The 20,756-nt window shown below is 35.8% G+C and overlaps 1 long non-coding RNA gene across 9 annotated transcripts in view; it reads left to right on the top strand.

Annotated features, from left to right (window-relative positions):
• Positions 1-16,479, top strand: part of LOC127833330 (uncharacterized) — a 92,066-nt gene extending 75,587 nt beyond the window's left edge. For 5 of the 9 annotated variants that reach the window (XR_008027357.1, XR_008027353.1, XR_008027356.1 and 2 more), the window contains 8 exons: positions 1,635-1,721; positions 4,163-4,219; positions 4,689-4,803; positions 6,860-7,020; positions 7,221-7,413; positions 10,807-10,846; positions 12,522-12,575; positions 16,400-16,472. This is a non-coding gene — a long non-coding RNA (uncharacterized LOC127833330). Of the gene's footprint in view, positions 1-1,634; positions 1,722-4,162; positions 4,220-4,688; positions 4,804-6,859; positions 7,021-7,220; positions 7,414-10,806; positions 10,847-12,521; positions 12,576-16,399 lie in introns of all 9 variants that reach the window. The other 4 variants (XR_008027358.1, XR_008027359.1, XR_008027350.1 and 1 more) reach the window with 3 other exon arrangements.
• The last annotated feature ends 4,277 nt before the right edge of the window (positions 16,480-20,756 follow it).

The following is a 20,756-nucleotide window of genomic DNA, read 5'->3' as shown; positions in this document are numbered from 1 at the left end:
CAGTCCATTAACTCCGCCTAAGAGCTACTGTTTTCAATGAATTTCTCAGCGATAGGCCAATATTGATTTTTCCAGCTGTCGATCAAATTCTTCTTGGTAAGCACGTCAACCAATCAGCGCTCAGGCAGCCGAATACACGCCGACCCCACGTGAAATTGTATCAAATAGCTGTATATTTCATAGATTATTACTGACCGCATCTTAACGAATGTAGCACTGTAGAGCGTAATTAACTAGTTTTTTTAGTTAAAGAAAAGGTTGCCACATATTAAAAAATGCTCTTTTGAAAATACTTCAATTAAATAATACATTTTGTTATACAAATGGGCATAACACATAATGTAATAAGTCGGTAAATAACGTGTTTTGAGATTGCCAAACTATGCATACATATAGGTCTACATGCATGAATGACCTGACAAGTTATATCATGATCCGGAATGAAAAGTACTTGTTAAAATTTAAAGAAAGACGCGTTTTTATTCTCAGAATTTCGCTTTCACTTTCGCTTACTTTTCTGAAAGGAGGTACATGTAACAGTTAAGATTGAGTCGTTGATTTGTCGTAATTACTAAATATAAACGGTTTTCAATGCTCTCAAATCGCGTCACGTGATTCACGCATGTTAAATGGGAATGCCCCAATCCCACAATTCAATTTGTATATGCACTTGCGTTAAATGGCGGACGACATTATTGTCAATATTTGCCGTAATTTGGTTTTGAAAAAAAGAAATCGTAATTATACTGGATTATCGAGTAATGGATAGAATTGGAACATGCAAAAATCTATCATTATAATATGTACAGTATACTAAACATATGAAAATCTTAAAATTTTCTATTCTTTTTAGACCTCATTTCAACTTTTTGTGCTCTGAGAATAGCAGTATTTTGTCCCTAAAATGTCTATAATTCGTTTTCGGTCGGGGGGCTTTGCCACCCTGACCCACCTAACCAGGGCCTTGCCCTGGACATACAAGGGGGCCTAGGCGGCCCCCTTGACCCCCAGCCGAATCGGTTACTTTTCCAAAATAATCCTTTGTTTACAATCATAATGACAACTCTGAATATAAGGGCATGTGCCTGTTTAGGTGAAGGAAGTTGACTTGTGCACTTAGGTAGACTTAAAAACGGCAACAAAATCTTTATAAACATTTTCTTCACAATAATTGTTATTATTGTCTATTTCAGCAGCATCTGTGCCTGATTGTTAATCTTGACAAATACAGGCCAATTTATAATCTGGGCCAGACTTGTCTAAAAGTGTGGTCAACAGGTCAAATCTTAAAAAAATACTCTGGGAGCAACATTCATGAGTCAAGTTTGTTTAAACCAATTCAACACACCATGAAAAACAGTTAAAAAGTTTCTTGCGAGATGTACCAACTATTGTACTAGCCATTTAAAGACAAAACAACAAGTCAGCTTGATCACCAACTCAGTAACAAAAACTGCCACTGCAAATCACTGTTTTATAGTGTTATAATTGTGAATAACCAGGAACAAGTTTCATTTAAAGTATATGTATACATGTTTATTACCTAAACTGGGTCCATTTGATTGCCTTTTTGAAAGCTTATTAAACAAGGACATTTTGTGATTATAATTGTTTGAATATTCTATTTCAATCAGCATCTTCCGTGTCGGTAAATAAGCCGTCCAAATCTTGGCAATCGAAGCTGGACAGCCCTTCAAGAAATGCCGTACCTGATAAAAAATGTAAGAAGACACCTAGGAGATCAAAGAATAAATTCAGTACAACTAAGTATCCGAAGCTTTTTTTAACAACTATGAGCTTTTGTGCGTCTTGTGTCGTTTGTTGAGTATTGGTTGTTGTGGTTTGTCGCATATTAACTCCTTACCAATCTAGAGGTAACTAAGAATCACATGCGTCCAATAACAAGGTTTACATGTAAATTATAAGTGCTCAGGGTGAGCTTATGTGGTCCGCCTGCCTGTTTAGGTGTCTTCGTACATCGTGCCCTATCAAAAGATGGCTTGTTGCCTATGTGAGTCTACCTACATGACTATTAGATGAAGTGTGATCTATTTTCCAGTCAATTGATTTTTGGAGAAGTTATGAGCTTTGAATTAAGGATTTTGTTTCTATAATAATTGTTTTCAGGAGATTTTTTTACAAAATAATTAAGATATTTAGTTGATTTTTGGGACATGGGTATACCTACAGATCAAGTGTGATTTTCGTTCCAGTGAATCGATTTTGGCAAAGTTATGGGCCTTGAACCAAGAACATTTCCATCAAATAATTGTTTTCCAGAATTATTTTACGAAGGACTTTCAGATATTTAGCTGGTTTTGTTATTTGAGTCTTCCTATAATACTTACAGAGGAAATGACAGTTTTGTTCTGGTCCATTGATATTTGGCGAAGTAATGGGCTTTGGACAAAACTGTTTCAGATATTTAGCTGATTTTGGGTGCCTATCTACATGCCTTACAGGGGAAGTGTGAGTTTTGCTCTGGTACAGTGTTTCGCAAACTTATGGGCATTGGACCTAGTAATTTTCTCTATGATAAATGATTTTCCCTAGTTTTTTTGACAAAAAACTTCCAGATATTGAGCTGATTTTTGGTGTCTGAGTCTATTTACATGACTTTCTGTTAAAGTCCGTGTTTTGTTCTGGTTCATTGATTTTTGGCAAAGTTATGGGCCTTGGACTAAGGAATTTTCTTTGAACTTAAACTTTTGTATTTTTTCCTTAATGCTTTCAGATACTGTCCAAGGCCTTTAACATTGTTGAATATCAAATGACCTTAACTTTATGAAAGCAAAATCGGTACAACCAAATATTTTAAGACAAGCAATCAAATCCTAGTGGTTTTAAGATTATTATTTTATCCCATCATCTGACGTGCATTGTCGAAATAAACCACTGGAATAAATTTTCCTTTATTTCAGCAGTGCTGAAATATAGCTGTCACGCGCGGCGAAGAATGTTCATATTACTCGGAATCAACTATAAAGTAATCATTTTTAGTAAAATCGAATCAGATTCAACAAAACAAACAATTTAATACCAAGATGTAATATAGTTTTAACACATAATGCAACTCAAAAAGCAAATAAACATTATTTACAAATATTAAGTTCGCGTACTCGTGACGTCATTATTAACACGTCATACGACACAATGCATGTTGTTTCACGCTAAAGATGCAGTTGTTTAGTGTCTCTTTTTTTCATTATTTCTTAAAAATCGGGGACGTAGAGGTATGATAAACGAAAAAACAGGTTGGTTACTGATCTTTTTGTAATGTATTAGGCTCGACACGATTAAAATAATGAAACAATGTTTGCTTAAAATATCTTTGGGATTCCGTCTAGTTCGATTTTCCTATTCTATGTTTAAAGAAATAATTTACGACTAAGAAAATTGATGGGATAAATCGAATACTAGGTCGGTGCCGAATAAAGCAAAGTTTATCTTGCTCGGCACGAAAATCTGAACCACTCGCCAAGGCTCGTGGTTCAGATTTTCTAAGCCTCGCAAAATAAACTTTGCTTTATTCGGCACCGACCGAGTATTCTCTATATTTCCAGCTTACCCGAACAGTGCTCACTATGAGCTTTTGTGTTTCTGTCCTCCATCATGGTCCACTGATGATGATGATGATCATGATGATCATCATCATGATCATGATGGGGATGATGATGATGATGATGATGATGATGATGATGATGATGATGATGATGATGATGATGATAATGGGGATGATGGGGATGATGATGATAAGGATTGACTTTTCGTCCAATAAATATATTATTCAGAAGCTGTCATTTGGAATCTCTATGATTGGATCTATAAATAATTAACGAGTGACCCCTTGATCTTTGTTTACACAACCTCATATAAAAGAGACAACCCACTTTTGGCTGACTAGTTTTGTCTCTCATAAATGACTCTTAAAGTTTAAAATCTGTACATAAGCATTCCGTGTTTGAAATGTTTTCAATTATCAAAATTTGGTCACAAAAGTGTTCCTAGAAATGGAATATTTATGTGTCATTTAATGCTTATTATCTACTGTCTCAGAATTTTTTAGTTCCTTCTTGTCAAAGGTTAGCATCTTAATGTGCATAACACTCTTATTGTTCCATTTTTCAAATACTGTCTAATGTATTTATCATTCCTATTTCAGTAAAAACTCCACAAGCGACACCACCATCAACTTCTTTTTGGAGTTTAAGCGAGGAAGGTAAAACAAGTACCACAATTGCACAATTGCAATATATATATATATATACATTTCGCCATGTTCTTTTATCAACATAAACAACACCACCATCATACTACTATCATCGCCATCTGCATTTTCTCCGTCATCAAGATTTCATCTTCTGAAATATCTAAGCTGCCATCATAAGTATTATCATATTATCCCTATCACAAGCATGTAATACACAATGTTAATATAAACACAATGAGTGTAATAATCACAAGTTTCAAAGTAATAAATCAGTAACAAGACATGAGCAATCCTTATATTACCAAAGTGAAACGAATGGGTATTGACCGATTATTGCAATTATATCGATCGGATGATCTGGTGATTTGATCAAATGCTTCTGAAAATGCTCATATTAATAATGACGTTGGTGATAAATACTATGAAAGGTGAAGATAGAGAATATCGTGATGATTGTGATGATGGTAAATCATTGTAGACACACAAGCTCAAATCAATATGAGAGGCCTCGACAGGAAAAACAAAGGCTGCGGATGTGAACAGTGTATGTTTGCTTACTGGAGAGGAAAACAAAGGCTGCGGATGTGAACAGTGTATGTTTGCTTCTACATATTCAATTCACACTAACAGTTTTCAAACACAGACATAAGTAAATTAATTTCTTAAGTGTAAAATATTATTTTCATTACATAATAACTGATGCTATTTTTATGTCCCCGGTAGGGTGGCTTATAGCAGTTGAACTGTCCGTCAGTAAGTCAGTCAGTCCGTCCAAAAACTTTAACATTGGCCATAACTTGTTCAATATTGAAGATATCAACTTGATATTTGGCATGCATGTGTATCTCATAGAGCTGCACATTTTTAGTGGAGAAAGGTCAAGGTCAATGTCATCCTTCAAAGTCAAAAGTAGCAAGAATTATCTATAAAAAAGATATATGGCGTTGATTGTTGTTGTGGATGATGAAAGATAGAGAGTTATATCAAGGAGACAGCAAATGCCATTTTCTTAACAGTTCTTAGCAGCATCACATGCAAATCATTTACGTTGCGCCAGATTTCGTGGCTTATTTCGCATTATTAGATATTGTTGACCATATATCTATAGAACAAAAATATAAAAAAAAGAATATGAAGATATACGAGTATATGGCCAAACACGAATCAACCGTACATATTTGAAATATTAACCCATGTATGCCTAGTGGACTTTCCCATCCTTCTAAATTTGATCAATTTATTTCCAAAATTAGGGATGTCTAGTGTATTAATTTCTTTATAAAGAATATTTCTTACAGTAATCCTTTAAGAAAACAGCGCAGACCCTGATGAGACGCTGCATCATGTGGCATCTCATCTGGGTCTACGCTGTTTGCCAATGCCTTTTTTGTAGACGCTAGGCATAAATGGGTTAATACGCGCGTTCTTCGAACAGACATGTATTGTTGTAGTGGTTTTTCGGACACAGCTATTTGATTCGATTGTTAATAGACTCGTGAATCATCGCGCTCATGCTTGGTAAATTGGTTTCTATGGTAATAATTCTAATTAAATTAATCAAAACTAGTACCTATCATGAAATCAGCATTTTTATGTACGGTGCTCACACGGAAACAATTTCTGACATGATAGGAAACAATTTCTGTGCCAATAAAATCATAGATGAATGCATATTAAGGTAAAATATTACTTACACAATGACTACAGGTTCAAACAAAGCCATTTTTAATAAGATATATGCAAAAAGTAATGAAATAGAATTAAAAATATGTGTCTGTTATTAGCAATTATGAGATAAATCTGTAATTGTAACTAAATATAACATTTGAGTTCATTGGCTCTTTCAGGGTTTGTTTTTTTTATGTTTTATTTATATTAGTGTAGGTTTAATATTAAATGATATATATATACAGAAATTAGCCTGTGTAGTTAGCCAGTGCAGGCTTCCCAGAGTACCCTAAAATACCAGGGTACAATGGGTAGCCAGGGTACCATATATACCTTTTCAGTTTTTTTTGGTGTTATATTAGTGTTTGTTTACTATTGAATAAATATATTAATAAAGAAATTAGCCTGTGTTATTAACCAGTGAGGGTTAATCAAAGTACCCTATAATACCAGGGTACCCTGGGTAGCCAGGGTACCCTATCTACCTTTTCAGTTTTGTTGTTGCTGCTTTTTTATATAAGTGTTTGTTTAATATTATATAATATTTAAAGAAATTAACCTGTGTAGTCAGCCATTGCGTGATACACTGGTTGGTTAATTGTAAATAAATATAACATTTTATTTCATTGGCTCATTCAGGGTTTTATGGTTAGCTACATTGTTTAGTAGGTCCAGTTTAGTATAAGAGTAATTAGCCTGTGTAGTCAGCAAATGCAGACTGCACAGGCTATCCCGTGACAACGCTTTACATTACGTTGATGTTCGGGTTAATTTAGAGTATTACATATTATACTTGCAAGAGTATGTCAAGTGCATCTAAGCATCTTTGAACTTGTTAAACATATCTTTAAAGAGGGTGTATATTGTTTGGCATATGTCGGTCCGTCGATCGGTCTGTCTGTCCACCTAATCCTATAACACTTGTAATATTATATTTTGTTATTAAATAACAGCATAACAATGAGCATAATTGTGTTTCAGGAAAGGTCCCCTAGGGGAAAACAGCTGGCTGCAAAGATGATGAGAGCTGACAGTTCACTCCAGCCAGGGCAGGCAAACTCCAGCTCCACCTCTAGCTCTAGCCCGGAGCCTCTGCAGCTAACCCCAAGCCCTGAGCCCCTGCCTCCTACCACATTGAGAACGTAAGTTGCTGTTATATTAGATAGCATTTGTGTTGTAATATAACTTCAGTTTCGCCAATGTTAAGCTATTGATGTTTATTAGTGCCACATTTTACAATTATAAATAGGCGTTTGACATGTGTTGTTTTATAGACCATCCTTAGCCGCAGTGATACCTTATAAGACGTTCAGCATTCTCATACACATGTGTTCCTTTTCAGATCTGCATGGCTGGAAGCAAGAGAGGGGTACGCTGCAGCGATGAGCAACGCTTGCGATCATTACAGTATGAAACAAGTTGTTTCATACTGTGATGATGTGCTCATCCTGCCAGCCACGGAACAGGAGCCGCCGGTCCACAGGGTACTTGAGCCCGTACCCGGGACATCGAGAATCTCTAGCCCCCTACAACGAGTAAGTTAAGCTCCTAATTGTATTACTTGAATAACATTTATTAAATTTGTACTTGAATTAAAACGGAAATTTTTATGCATGGATGTATATATATATGCTTATAAAGGGCTTATTTTGTGAAAACTTTAAAATCTTTCTGTCCATTACCATTGGGTCTAGAGCTACCAAATTTGGTATGTAGTGACATCTTATAGTCCTCTACCAAGTTCTTTCAAATAATGCCCCTGGGTCAAATTTGACCCTGCCCTGGGGGTCACAAAATTGAACATACGTTTATATAAGGCCTCTTTTGTGAAAACTATCAAAATCTTTTTGTCCATAAACATTGTGCCTAGAGCAACCAAATTTGGTATGTAGTGAAATCTTATAGTTCTCTACCAAGTTTGTTCAAATTATGCCCCTGGGGTCAAATTTGACCCTGCCCCGGGGGATCACAAAATTGAACATATGCTTATATAAGGCCTATTTTGTGAAAACTTCAAAATGTCTTGTCAATAACCATCCAGCCTAGGGCTATCAAATTTGGTATGTAGTGACATCTTATAGTCCTCTACCAAGTTTGTTCAAATTATGCCCCTGGGGTCAAATTTGACCCTGCCCCTGGGGATCACAAAATTGAACATATGCTTATATAAGGCCTATTTTGTGAAAACTTAAAAATGTCTTGTCAATAACCATCCAGCCTAGGGCTATCAAATTTGGTATGTAGTGACATCTTATAGTCCTCTACCAAGTTTGTTCAAATTATGCCCCTGGGGTAAATTTGACCCTGCCCTGGGGGTCACAAAATTGAACATATGCTTATATAATGCCTATTTTGTGAAAACTTTAAAAAATGTCTTGTCCATAACCATTGGGCCAAGGGCTACACAATTTGGTATGTAGTGACATTGTATAGTCCTCCACATAGTTTGTTCAAATTATGCCCGAGGAGTCAAATTTGACCCTTCCCTGGGGGCCACAAAATCGATTATATGCTTATATAGTGCCTATTTTGTGAAAACTTAAAATTCTTTTGTCCATAAGGCATACGGCTACCAAATTTGGTATGTAGTGACATCTAATAGTTCTATACCAAGTTTGTTCAAATTATGCCCCTTGGGTCAAACTTGACCCTGCCTGGGGGGTCACAAAACTGTACATACACTTATATGGGGCCTATTTTGTGAAAACTTAAGAAATCTTTCTGTCCGTAACCATTGGGCCTAGGGCTACTAAATTTGGTATGTAGTGACATCTAATAAACCGCTACCAAATTTGTTCAAATAATGCCTCTGGGGTCAACTTTGACCCTGGGGGGTCACAAAATTGAATAAACGCTTATAAAGCGCTATTTTGTAAAATCTTTAAAAATCTTCTTGTCGAAAACCATTCAGACTATGGCTACCAAATTTGGTATGCAGTAACATCTTATAGTCCTCTACCAAGTTTGTTCAAATTATGCCCTTTGGGACAAATTTGACCCTGACCCGCAGGTCAGAAAATTGAACATTATATACGCTTATATCTTGCTTATTTTGTGATAACTTTTTAAGATATTATTGTTTTTAATTCTAGGACCTAGGGCTACCATATTTTGTATGTACATGTAGTGAGATATAGTAGTCCTCTACAAAGTTTGCTCAAATTATGCCCCTGGGGGTTAATTTTACCAAGCCCAGGGGGTTACAAAAGTGTACATATGCTTAAATAGGGCCTATATTTAAGTATTTGCACATGCAGAGAATATTCGTTTCAGCCTTTTTTTAGCAGTGGAGCGAAACAGGGTCATCATGGCCCTCTTGTTCAACATTGTTCACATAAACTAAAAAAAGTAGGTCATTAAGTCATTTCAGCTTAAAATGTTATCATAGCCTTTATTTCAATGATATCTCAGTCTAGTTTGAAAATGTTTGGGTACAACAACAAGGTTAGAAGTCACATTTTTCATACAAACATCGCTGAAGGTGGTGAGAACAATTTATCTACCATGGTTCTCATGTGAGAAACCTATAGGGTATTTGGCTCTCTTGTGTTTTCCATTCCTCATGTTAAGTTTTATGTAATCAATAAGTCGCTTCTTGTCCGTTGCATCCATTGTCAATCATCATCACAAGATCGCATGTCCTCTTCTTATCTCAGCCAAGTTAAACACTGTCACAATGGGGTCAAAAACGTGGTCACTAGATTAAATAAAAAAAGCTTATGAACATTCTAGGGGCCACATTAAATTAGCATCTTCATGAAACTTGCTTAGAACATTTTTTCCAATGGTATATTAAATTAGTTAAAACCTTAATTTGGTCAAATGGATTCAAATAAAATATAGAGACATTAATTTCCCACTCTTCATCAAACCTCAGCACAACATCCCCAAACTGGGTCACAGGCACTGTGTACATGTGGGACCCATATTGAATACAATTCCACCCATTTGTAGCCAACGCTAGTACAATGCTGCCTGTATGTAGCCCGAATTGAGTACAAAGGCTGCCGGTATGCAGCCCATATTGTGTAAAAGGGCTGTCCATGTGGGGCCCATATAGGCACCTATATGGGTCCCATGTGGGCTGCCAACATGGGACCCAGATGGGGAGTGCAACCGGGCTCCACATGGGTCCCATCTGGGCTGCCCCATATACATACATACATACATACCCATAGGTGCACACATGGGTCCCATATAGTTTGTTTGGTGGGCAGTGTCAAAAACTAGGTCATGTGATTAAATTGAAGGAAAGCTTATGAATACGCTGGAGTCTATATTATAGCCTTATCTTCCATAAAAAAATGTATAGGAATATATGTCGCAATAATATTGTTTGCTCTAAATTGGAACAGGGTTTCTTTGGGTCAAAAACTCTGTCACTTGATCGAATGAGAACAAAACGCTTTGAACACTATGGAGGGTAGATTGATTGCCTTAACTTCATGAAACATGGTCAGAAAATGTATGCCAATTATTTCTCAGCAGAGTTTAAATCAAGGTCATATGTGGTATACAATTTTGTGAACTCTCTAAGAGACCTTTTTATTGCCCAATCTTTATGAAACTTTATGATAACTTTTGTCTACTTAATTACTCAATATCACAGCCAAAATCAAAACTGGGTCACATTATGAGATTTATACAATTATATTTTGTCGGAAACAAAAAAGTGTAACATGGTACTGGTCCTTAGTTTATAAAATCATGCTCCTGGATAAACAATTTGTCATGCCTTGGCGTACAAAATGTTTGTGCGGACTTAATTTTGAGAAATCTTGAGGTATGAGTTATCTTATGAACCTAATACTATGTTAATCTCGTGTGTTGATGTTGTGGCTGTTACAGATGATTTACTTATAAAAATCAATATAATGACCTGTATTGAAGTGTATAGTGTAGATAATTTCTTTTATTCTTCGTAACAGACTGAAGCGAGTGCAAAATGCAGCTCTATCCAAAATGGAGGTAAATATTTTTCTTCATTCATTATTTAATAAAGAATTTCTTGTTAAGTGATTAACATACAAATAAAAGCTTTGCCATGCTGAACTCAAATAATTTTTTAAGCTGGTATATTGTAGATTTTAGGGAAATGCAGCTTAAATATGTGTGCAATTTTAAGATAATACAATTTTCATTAAATGCAGCCAAGATAGGAGCCTTTAAGCTAAGTATTGTAACATTACAAGTAATATAAAGATCAATGTTTTATATGTAGCTCACTTTGCCAATTATGAGCTTTTATGATCGCTTTTTTGACAGGCGTTTGTGGGGCGCTTTGTGTCATCTGTTGTCAGTTTTTGCAATGTGAGACGATTGAAGGCACATTTTTAACCAATAGTCATGAAAACATTCTTGGAACATTTGTCTCAAGGTTCAAGATTGTTGAAAAGTATAGTCGACAGGGGTTGGGGCAGTGTCTTATACATGGCTAAAACTCAACCCAATAAACAAAAGGCGGATGTCTAATAATGAAACCTAACTCAAAAATTAAATAGCTTGCAATTCACTGTATTGTTAGTTTTGTAATACATGGGACTCTTAATGTGAAGTAGAGCTTTTTATGTCCCGCACCACTATAATATACTGTTGTTAAAGGACCACAATGGAAATAAGGGTTTAATTGCAAACCCTTTATTGTGCAATCCTTAACGTATAATGTTGATTGACATGGCTTTGTTTATACATGCAGGTTGTTTTTTATTACTTATTGTGTGTATATAACATGCTGCCATGTAAATCTATGCATTTTATGTTGAAATAAATCTATCTATCTATCTATCTGGTCTGTTTGCTCCAACTTTAACATTTGCAATTACTTTTTCAATATTCAAGATAGCAACTAGATAGTTGGCTTGCATGTGTATCACATGGACCTGCACATTTTAAGTGGTATGGGTTAAGGTCAAATTCATCTTTCAAGGTCAGAGGTCAAATATTTGTGGTCAAAATAGCTCATTTAATGAATACTTTTGCAATATTGAAGATAGCAACTTGATATTTGGCATGCATGTGTATCTCATAGAGCTGCACATTTTGAGTGGTGAAAGGTCAAGGTCATCCTTCAAGGTCAAATATATGGGTCAAAATTGCTCATATAACGTCACTTCTGCAATATTGAAGCTAGCAATTTGATATTCGACATGCATGTGTATCTCATGGAGCTGCACATTTTGAGTGGTGAAGGGTCAAGGTCATCCTTCAAGGTCAAACGTCATATATATGGGGACATACTGTTTCATAAACACATCGCTTGTTTAATTTTGCACAACAACCAAATAGATTATAAATGGATAAAAAAACCTCTTATATACACTTTTGACTTCAATAATAAATTTAATTATTTTTTTTTAAATATAAGTTCAAGTTAATTTGGGCATTTAAAGAACTTTAGAAAATAAAAAGTAGAAAATAAAAAGAAGATAGTGTTGGCTCTTGTGTAAAAATATGATTTGATAAGAATATTTCAGGCCTTTCTTAGTGCTTTAAAAAGCAGAGGTAAAGTTTGCATGTATATTAAACTTACAAATGTATTAAATATATTATGCCTTATATTAAGTGTTAAATCAATAAAATGTTCAGCATTTTAATTCCTTTGTTATCATGTTATAAGGCATGCATTCTTAGAATATATCTCCAGGAGCAGTTTGGTGTTCTGAAGAAAAGTATGCAAGAAGTGCACCAACTGTTGCCTGTAAGATCTTTGTTCTTTTATTGAAACTTTTTGTATTTTATTATCTCTGTATTCAAAGGTCAAGGTTACATTATCCACTTTTGTGAGGCTATTTTGAAAGTCACATAATAGACAGCTAGAGTATGGTAAATACCCCAAATGATAATAATCTTACCTTAAGTAGAGTTTGAATTATGATAAGGATTATTTTATCTTTTTAGCTCATCTATTTTTTGAAAAAAAATTATGAGCTATTGTCATCACCTTGGCGTCGGCGTTGGCGTCCGGTTAAGTTTTGCGTTAAGGTCCACTTTTCTCAGAAAGTGTCAATGCTATTGCATTCAAACTTGGTACACTTACTTACTATCATGAGAGGACTGGGCAGGCAAAGTTAGATAACTCTGGCGTGCATTTTGACTGAATTATGTGCCCTTTTTATACTTAGAAAATTGAAAATTTTGGTTAAGTTTTGCGTTTAGGTCCACTTTTCTCAGTAAGTATCAATGCTATTGCATTCAAACTTGGTACACTTACTTACTATCATAAGGGGACTGGGCAGGCAAAGTTAGATAACTCTGGCGTGCATTTTGACAGAATTATGTGCCCTTTTTATACTTAGAAAATTAAAATTTTTGGTTAAGTTTTGTGTTTAGGTCCATTTTAGTCCGTAAGTATCAAAGCTATTGCTTTCATACTTGCAACACTTGCTAACTATCATAAGGGGACTGTGCAGGCAAAGTAATGTATTTTGACTGGCATTTTGACAGAATTATGTGCCCTTTTTATACTTAGAAAATTTAAAATTTGTTTAAGTTTTGTGTTTAGGTCCACTTTATTCCTACAGTATCAAAGCTATTGTTTTCATACCTTCAACACTTATTAACTATCATTAGGGGACTGTGCAGGCAAAGTTATGTAACTCTGACTGGTATTTGGCAGGATTTATGGGCCCTTTATACTTAGAAAATTGAAAATTTGGTTAAGTTTTGTGTTTTGGTCCACTTTACCCCTAAAGTATCATAGATATTGCTTTCATACTTGGAATACTCGCAAACTATCATAAGGGTACAGTAAAAGGACAAGTTGCATAACTCTGGCTGTCATTTTTACAGAATAATGGCCCTTTTTTGACTTAGTAACTTTGAATATATGGTTAAATTTTGTGTTTCGATCCACTTTACTTCTAAAGTATCAAGGCTATTGCTTTCAAACTTCAAATACTTTCATGCTATCATGAGGTTACTGTATCAGGCAAGTTGAATTTTACCTTGACCTTTGAATGACCTTGACTCTCAAGGTGAAATTATTAAATTTTGCTAAAAATGCCATAACTTAATTATTTATGATTAGATTTGATTGATACTTTGACAAAACTACTCTTACCTGACATACCACAATAGACTCCACCCAAACCATCCCCCGTGCCCTTCCCCCTCCCCCCCTCCCGAATCACTCCCCCCCCCCCCCCCCCCTATGAATTTTTTTAACATCAGCTCACAAATGACCACCACAACCCTCACACTAAACTATACCCACCCCCCCCTTCGAATCCCCCCACCCGAATCCCCCCTATTTTTTTTTTTAAGATCAAAGCACAAAATGACCACCACACCCTCACAATATAACTTTACCCCCACCCCCCCCCCCCCCACCCCCCCCCCCCCCACCCCCAATTGTTTTTTGAAACAGTAAAAAAAACCAAATATTTTATTTTTATTATTAGGTTTGAAATAACCATCATACATCGCCCCAAGAATACCTTCCCCTCATCCCCCCCTCCCCCCCCCCCCCCCCCCCCCCCCCCCCGAATTCTCCCCTCCACAATTATTTTTTTTTAAGATCATCTCACAATGACCAACCACAACCTCACACGATACATACCCCCCCCCCCCCCCCCCCCCCACCCCCCACCCAAGCCTCAATTTTTTTTTTGAAACGGTTAACAAAAACAAATGTATTTTTTATTTTTTATGTTTTAAATACTCCGCCTTCGCACCCAAGAATACCCCCTCCCCCCCCCCCCCCCCGGAATTCCCCCCTCCCCCCCCCCCACTAATTTTTTTTTTTTCAGATCATCTCACAAACCACCCCCCCCACCCCACCCCCCTATTTTTTTTTTAAACGCACCCAACAATACCCCCCTCCCCCCCCCCCCCCCCCCCCCCTCATTTTTTTTTTCTTTTTTTTTTAAGATCATCTCACAATCTCCCCGATTAATTAATTTTTTTTCCGCATTTTTGGAAGATAATGTAATAAATGTCCACTCCCCCACACTATACACCCCTCTTCACTCCACCCCTCCCTCCTTTGTGATTGAAAATGACAGTCCCTTCACCTTTTAAAAGAAAATAGATGAGCGGTCTGCACCCACAAGGCGGTGCTCTTGTTTTAATTAAGGTTTGCCATAAAACGATTTATAAAAATAAAATGTACATAAAACAATTATGAAAAAGGGAAAACCCATTGCTATCAATTCTTAGTCGCGCACGTTATTCTATTTCGCTCCGTATGGCTAGGAAACTTCCGTGATCAGCATGCGCGCCCACTATTTAGTATTTAACAAATTCCCTACGCGACCCGAACCGTCCGGAAAGGTGAACTACTCTCAGTTTAAATCGCACAGGTGGCGATAGAAAAATGCGCCTTTAGTACAACATCAATATGAAAGGTAACATTAAAACAGTAAGGGCTAGGGATGGATCATGCGATATTTTAAAGGGGCCTTTTCACGTTTGGGCAAATTGACAAAATTGAAAAAAGTTGTATAAGATTCATAAATTTTGGTGTAAATTTTATTTGTGAGGAACAGTGATACTGAACATTTACCATGCTCCAAAATAGCCATTATATGCAGTTTTTGACGATTTAAAAACCTAAAAACTATAAAGCGTTGAAACGCGAAATTAATTAATAGTTTGGAGAGTTCTGTTGTTGTCGCTTTATTTTGTGAAACTACGAGGATTACTTATATAGAGTATAAAACGCATAGACCATTGTATCTGAAAGCATGGCCGAGTGGTCTAGGTCATACGATTTTACTCCAGGACATCCAGGGGTCAGTGATTCGAGCCCTGCTGAGGTTTACTTTTTTTCTTTTTTCTTCAAATTTTGTTCTTGATTTTTTACTGGCGATTTTGAGATCCAATGTTAACATTTATCGATATAAAGCATTTAATGACAAACTTCAAAACATGCCAAAATCTGTGAAAAGGCCTCTTTAAAGGACAATATAGTAAAGCACAATAATGGTACAATGATGCATAGGATCAAATATCATGTAAGTGTTTTGTCAAAAACTAATTGACAAATAGTTATGAGGGAAAAAATCGTATTGTTACAAAAAGCTGTAGTGAAAAATGCATTGACATACAATCTTACCTGTTGCCCTTCATCTGAACATTGGAAATTTCATTATGAAACATTAAAGAAATGGACCGATAAAGAGCAGTGTTAAGGGAATGTGTGTGTTTCAAATGATAAGGGTTTTCACTCAAAAGTTAGTGGAATCCTGTATTGTCTGCGATACTGTCAAAACCTTGTGTATTTTTTTATTTATTTAGCACGAATGCAATTAAATCCTTAGGCTTATAGAAACACTTTTGAGTCTGTGTCCTGGGTGGAACCATTACTTGGTGTGTTTGAGGAGAACTAGCAAATGCTGCCACAGAAGGGATCAAACCTCTGACCTTCCCCTTGCTAAATGGACACCATAGTCACTATGCCAAAGTGACCTCCCCGATTTGAAATTTAATTTGGCACTATCATTTAAGAATTGGTAGATAAATATTATGTAAGGTGATCTTCAAAGAACTGTTGTAATATTGAGGCCTTGTTTTATTTTGCAGCAGCATGATGATAGTGAAGAAATGATGACAGCCAGATCACACCTCTGCGAGGAAGAGGAGGCAAGTCTGTATTCATCAAACTTGCATTTATTCACAGTGGCTGCGTCTGTTATTTTGTATTCCTTTCCTGTCAAAAAAACATAGTTGAGCATCTGTCTGTATTTTAGAGCACCTTAACACAAAATGCTCATAACAAGCTACTTTGATAAACCTATGTCTTTATCAGGCAGCTTCCAGTGTTAAATGTGTGTATGGACTGTCAGCTTTGAGCTTTTTGCCACTTTACAGGCCATATCTGTAAATGCACCTTTGAACAATATCTCTCAAAATGATTATATAAACAATATTTAGGGTGACTTTGATACAGGGTCTCAAGTTCGAATCTTATAAAAGAACGTTTTTTGCTGTTCTAGAGGCAACAATAATGACACAATCTTACTACGAAATGAGCGTAATATTTAGGTCAAGTTTAAATCTGGGTCGTGTTTGTTCAAAACCAAGGTAATGAGGTCAATTCTTATCAAAAACCCTGTGGCTCAATTGTCAGCACATTTGGCATGCATGTGTATCTCATCAGGGTTTTTTTTTTTACTAAGAAAGTGACGCCGATATTCGGCGTCTTCCCCTACCAGAATTTTTCCCTTAAAACTACTATTTCCCCTCAAAACTACTATTTCCCCGCCCAAAATATAATTTTTCACCAAAATATAATATTTTACCCTCAAAGAAATGTTTTTTTTCTTTTGGGAAGTCGACACTTATCCAATTTGTACCATGTACAACGATCTCGCTCTCTCTCTCCCTCTCTCTCTCTCTCCCGACGAACACTCAAATCTGGGAATCCCAGTGATTCTATATATAGCTCTTAAATTACATCATGGAAACCGGGCAACTAATCGTATTAATCATGTGACTATTTTACTGGATTCCGGTCTTGGGCAAGAAGGATGTTTTGTCAATTAATTACTGGAAACCAGTCGAATTTTCATCTGGGTTATGTGAAAGCCAAGATATAAACATTAAAACAGAAAAAAGTCAATTGGCGTACACGAACAAAATAAAACGTTCGGACTCGGAAAATATTAATTGCGTTGACGCATTTTTTAAGAACGAATCATCAAAAACCGTTGAAACCCAGCAGGATTCGGAGGTACATGTAAGCAACATCGATTAATACTGTCGGATTATTGTGAAAGTGAAAGTAGACAATCGTCAGCTGCCGCACCTTTCCCTTCAAATACTGTAGCAGATCTAGATCGTCAACCCATTCATCATGAAATCAGTGTCCGGCAAATTTCTTATTTTTCAGGTAGCCCACTGGGCTACCAATAAAAATATTTGGTAGCCCATAAAATTTTCCTACAAAATGATAAGAGGCAGGTTTTCATCTTTATTTTATTTCTTCATTTACATATACATAATATGTATACATATATATACATAAAACAGCAAGTAGTCTGATGTACACAGTCAATATCGTTAATTAATGTTACAGTAAAGGCACTGTATACTTAAATGTAAATGAACCAAAGAAAATCATATACTAAAGGTAGATATTACATGTATGTGCACATGTATGTGTTCTTAAATTCGGACAGCACGTTAAGTTGGAAACGTAAATAAAGCGTTTAGATGATCAATACCATTGACTCGTGTCAATGCAATCGCCCAACAACAAATACCAAGTTTCAAGAAATCAAGAGTATTAAATCATTTATTTACTTGTGTCCGACTTTAAGTACTGTCCGAATTTACGTATTGCATCCGTATGTTACGACACTTGTGTGCAGTCAGTATACAATACAATAATTGTTTCAATAATGAAGGAACTGATACAATGTAACGGTAACAATACAGCGTGTTTACTTTATATTTTGTTATATTTTGTTAAGAGGAAATGTCAATGCCAAATAATTCGCGAGATACCCCGGTACTTTAGTTGAAATTCACAACGAAACTTTTAATGGAAATTAAATGATCTCAATGTTCTACCCGCTACGAAATTTTTATTTACAAATAAATACATCCATGCCAATTTTTTCGCGCTTTTTATCTGGACAAAGAAATTCATTTATTAAATGTAGAATTTATAACCTAAAATAGCTGTACACAACGAGTGCAAATCGTGGCAGGTGATATACGTGTGTTGCAATTGAACGGTCCTGATTGGGAGCTTATTTCATCATATCTTAAAATAGAACCATATGCCGAAATTCATTTGACACTTTAGAAAATTTCAAATGTTTGTGTTTACGACTCTTATTGTCTATATTACCCTCCCATAATTTGGTTTAAAAAATATAAATTGGGCATATATGGGATTATTGATTACAGTCATTTAATCCAATTATTAATTTACAATGCAAACTAATTAGCAGGTGTTAACCGCGTTCACACGGTTCTTATTAATATTCATTTTCGGTTTCGTTACTGTTTTGAAGAATCCGCCATTGTTTTGATTTATTTAATGTTCGGCGTCCTTGGATATTTAACGACATCAAAAACATTGTCGCTATAACTCATTGTTGCGGTTAACAAAGAATTCCAAACTGCGAAATGATGTTGCATCATGTGCGCCAACTATCCAACCGGCTCTCATTATATTATTAGCAGACGACAAATGTTGATTCTGATTGAATGATTAAAATACACTGTTACTGTTTACGACATTACCGCAAGTGATCGGTGACTGATTAGATAATTGATTGTACTTTGTTATCGGATTATAAGCAATACACGGTGTAGAAAAACATGGTCAGCGTGTTTATTCTGCGTTTGTCTGTCAATAAAACGGGCTACCGCTCTTAAAGATTTATAGTAGCCTGGCAGGCGTCAGCTGGAAAATTTCAGTAGCCCCATGAAAAATTTCGGTAGCCCCCGGGCTCCGGGCAATGGATTTGTCGGACACTGATGAAATTGATATCACATTATTAACATCGTTCCCCGTTCCCAGTTGAAAACATTTCCCATTATTAGATCTACCCCTGCAACTTAATTTAGGACTTTGACTTTAATATCATACTTGTTCATGTGTTTAAGAACAAAAAGGTCAGAGACATGCCTCTTTTTCTAAAAAAAAACACCCTGAAGTCTGTAGGCGAATTATAGACATCAGCGTTTTTTTTCTGTCTTTAACTAGTACCGGGGAACGGTACCTTTCCCAAAGCCTACCGGAGGCTTCCCAATTTTAGCACCGGACCTTTCCCAATCTCGATATCTACCGTTCCGAACGATTTTAGGTGCCGTTCCCAATAGCCAGTGCCTTTTATTTTCGCTGGAAATATCTTTTGATATTGTCGAGCCTTTCATTTTCGGCCATTTATTTTCGCCGGACATTGTTGCGTAGAAAGTAAACAAAACTTTTCAAATGGGGCGCAACTCTAACCGCTGTGTAAAATGTGAATGGATTACATAACCGCGACGAGTGATCGATATTTCCCGTGAAAGAATTCCATCGCTAAGACCAGTCTTCCTTACATCAATAAACTTTCTCAACACTAATTTTTCGTTGACATTAAAAAAAAACGTAACCGTATTGAGTTAAATGCGCATATTACTTCTATGTATAGTTTTTTAAGTGTCAAATCCGGACAGTAACTATTCGGATACGGATATAAACAAATAAAAGTTTAACATAAAATTAAAAATGAGACATGGGTGTAAAATCCTATAGTTATTTACAACATATACATAAGCATTTAATGGCAGATGATCTTAATATCTTATTTGATGATTTGAAAAAAAATCAAAACAAAATATAAGACTTGCCTTTGAAAATTATTGTTAAAGCATTCCACTCTAAAAACTCATTTTTGTTACGTGTGACTATTCCTACTGTCTATTGTTAAAAGATGTCAAACCAGTACAAGATCCATTGTTGTTGTTTTTGTTTAGTGTTTAAGTTTTTAATTTAACTCACATGAAACATTGCAGGGCTTGTAAGACTTTTAAGGGCTAAAACAAAATTATTAATATTATTTTTTATGCAACCTCAGTGCTTATGCCTATCACTGAAAGATATTTTTTCCAATTGACGGGCACATTCTAACTGAAGTGGCAATAACACAATTTTCACATGACATGATACGATAGTCAAAATATCATAACCGTACTGTAGTTTTTCTGTCAAAACCTAGATTTTAAAATGCTTTGTGATGCAGAATATAGCCCCTAATGATAGATAACATGCATTTTAAAGGTTCCCAATTCATCAATTTTGTGACTCGAATTTTTCCCAATTCATTGATTTCGCGACTCGTTTTTTTCCCAATTTAAAGATTTCACAACTCGAACAATTCCCAATTGTAGGGGTACAGGTACCTTTCCCCTTTGGGGAAAAAAAACGCTGTATGATAAT

The sequence above is a fragment of the Dreissena polymorpha genome, chromosome 6 (assembly GCF_020536995.1).
Source record: "Dreissena polymorpha isolate Duluth1 chromosome 6, UMN_Dpol_1.0, whole genome shotgun sequence".
Taxonomy (NCBI): domain Eukaryota; kingdom Metazoa; phylum Mollusca; class Bivalvia; order Myida; family Dreissenidae; genus Dreissena; species Dreissena polymorpha.
The sequence above is the reverse complement of the archived record's forward strand: the minus strand, read 5'-3'. Positions and strand labels throughout refer to the sequence as shown.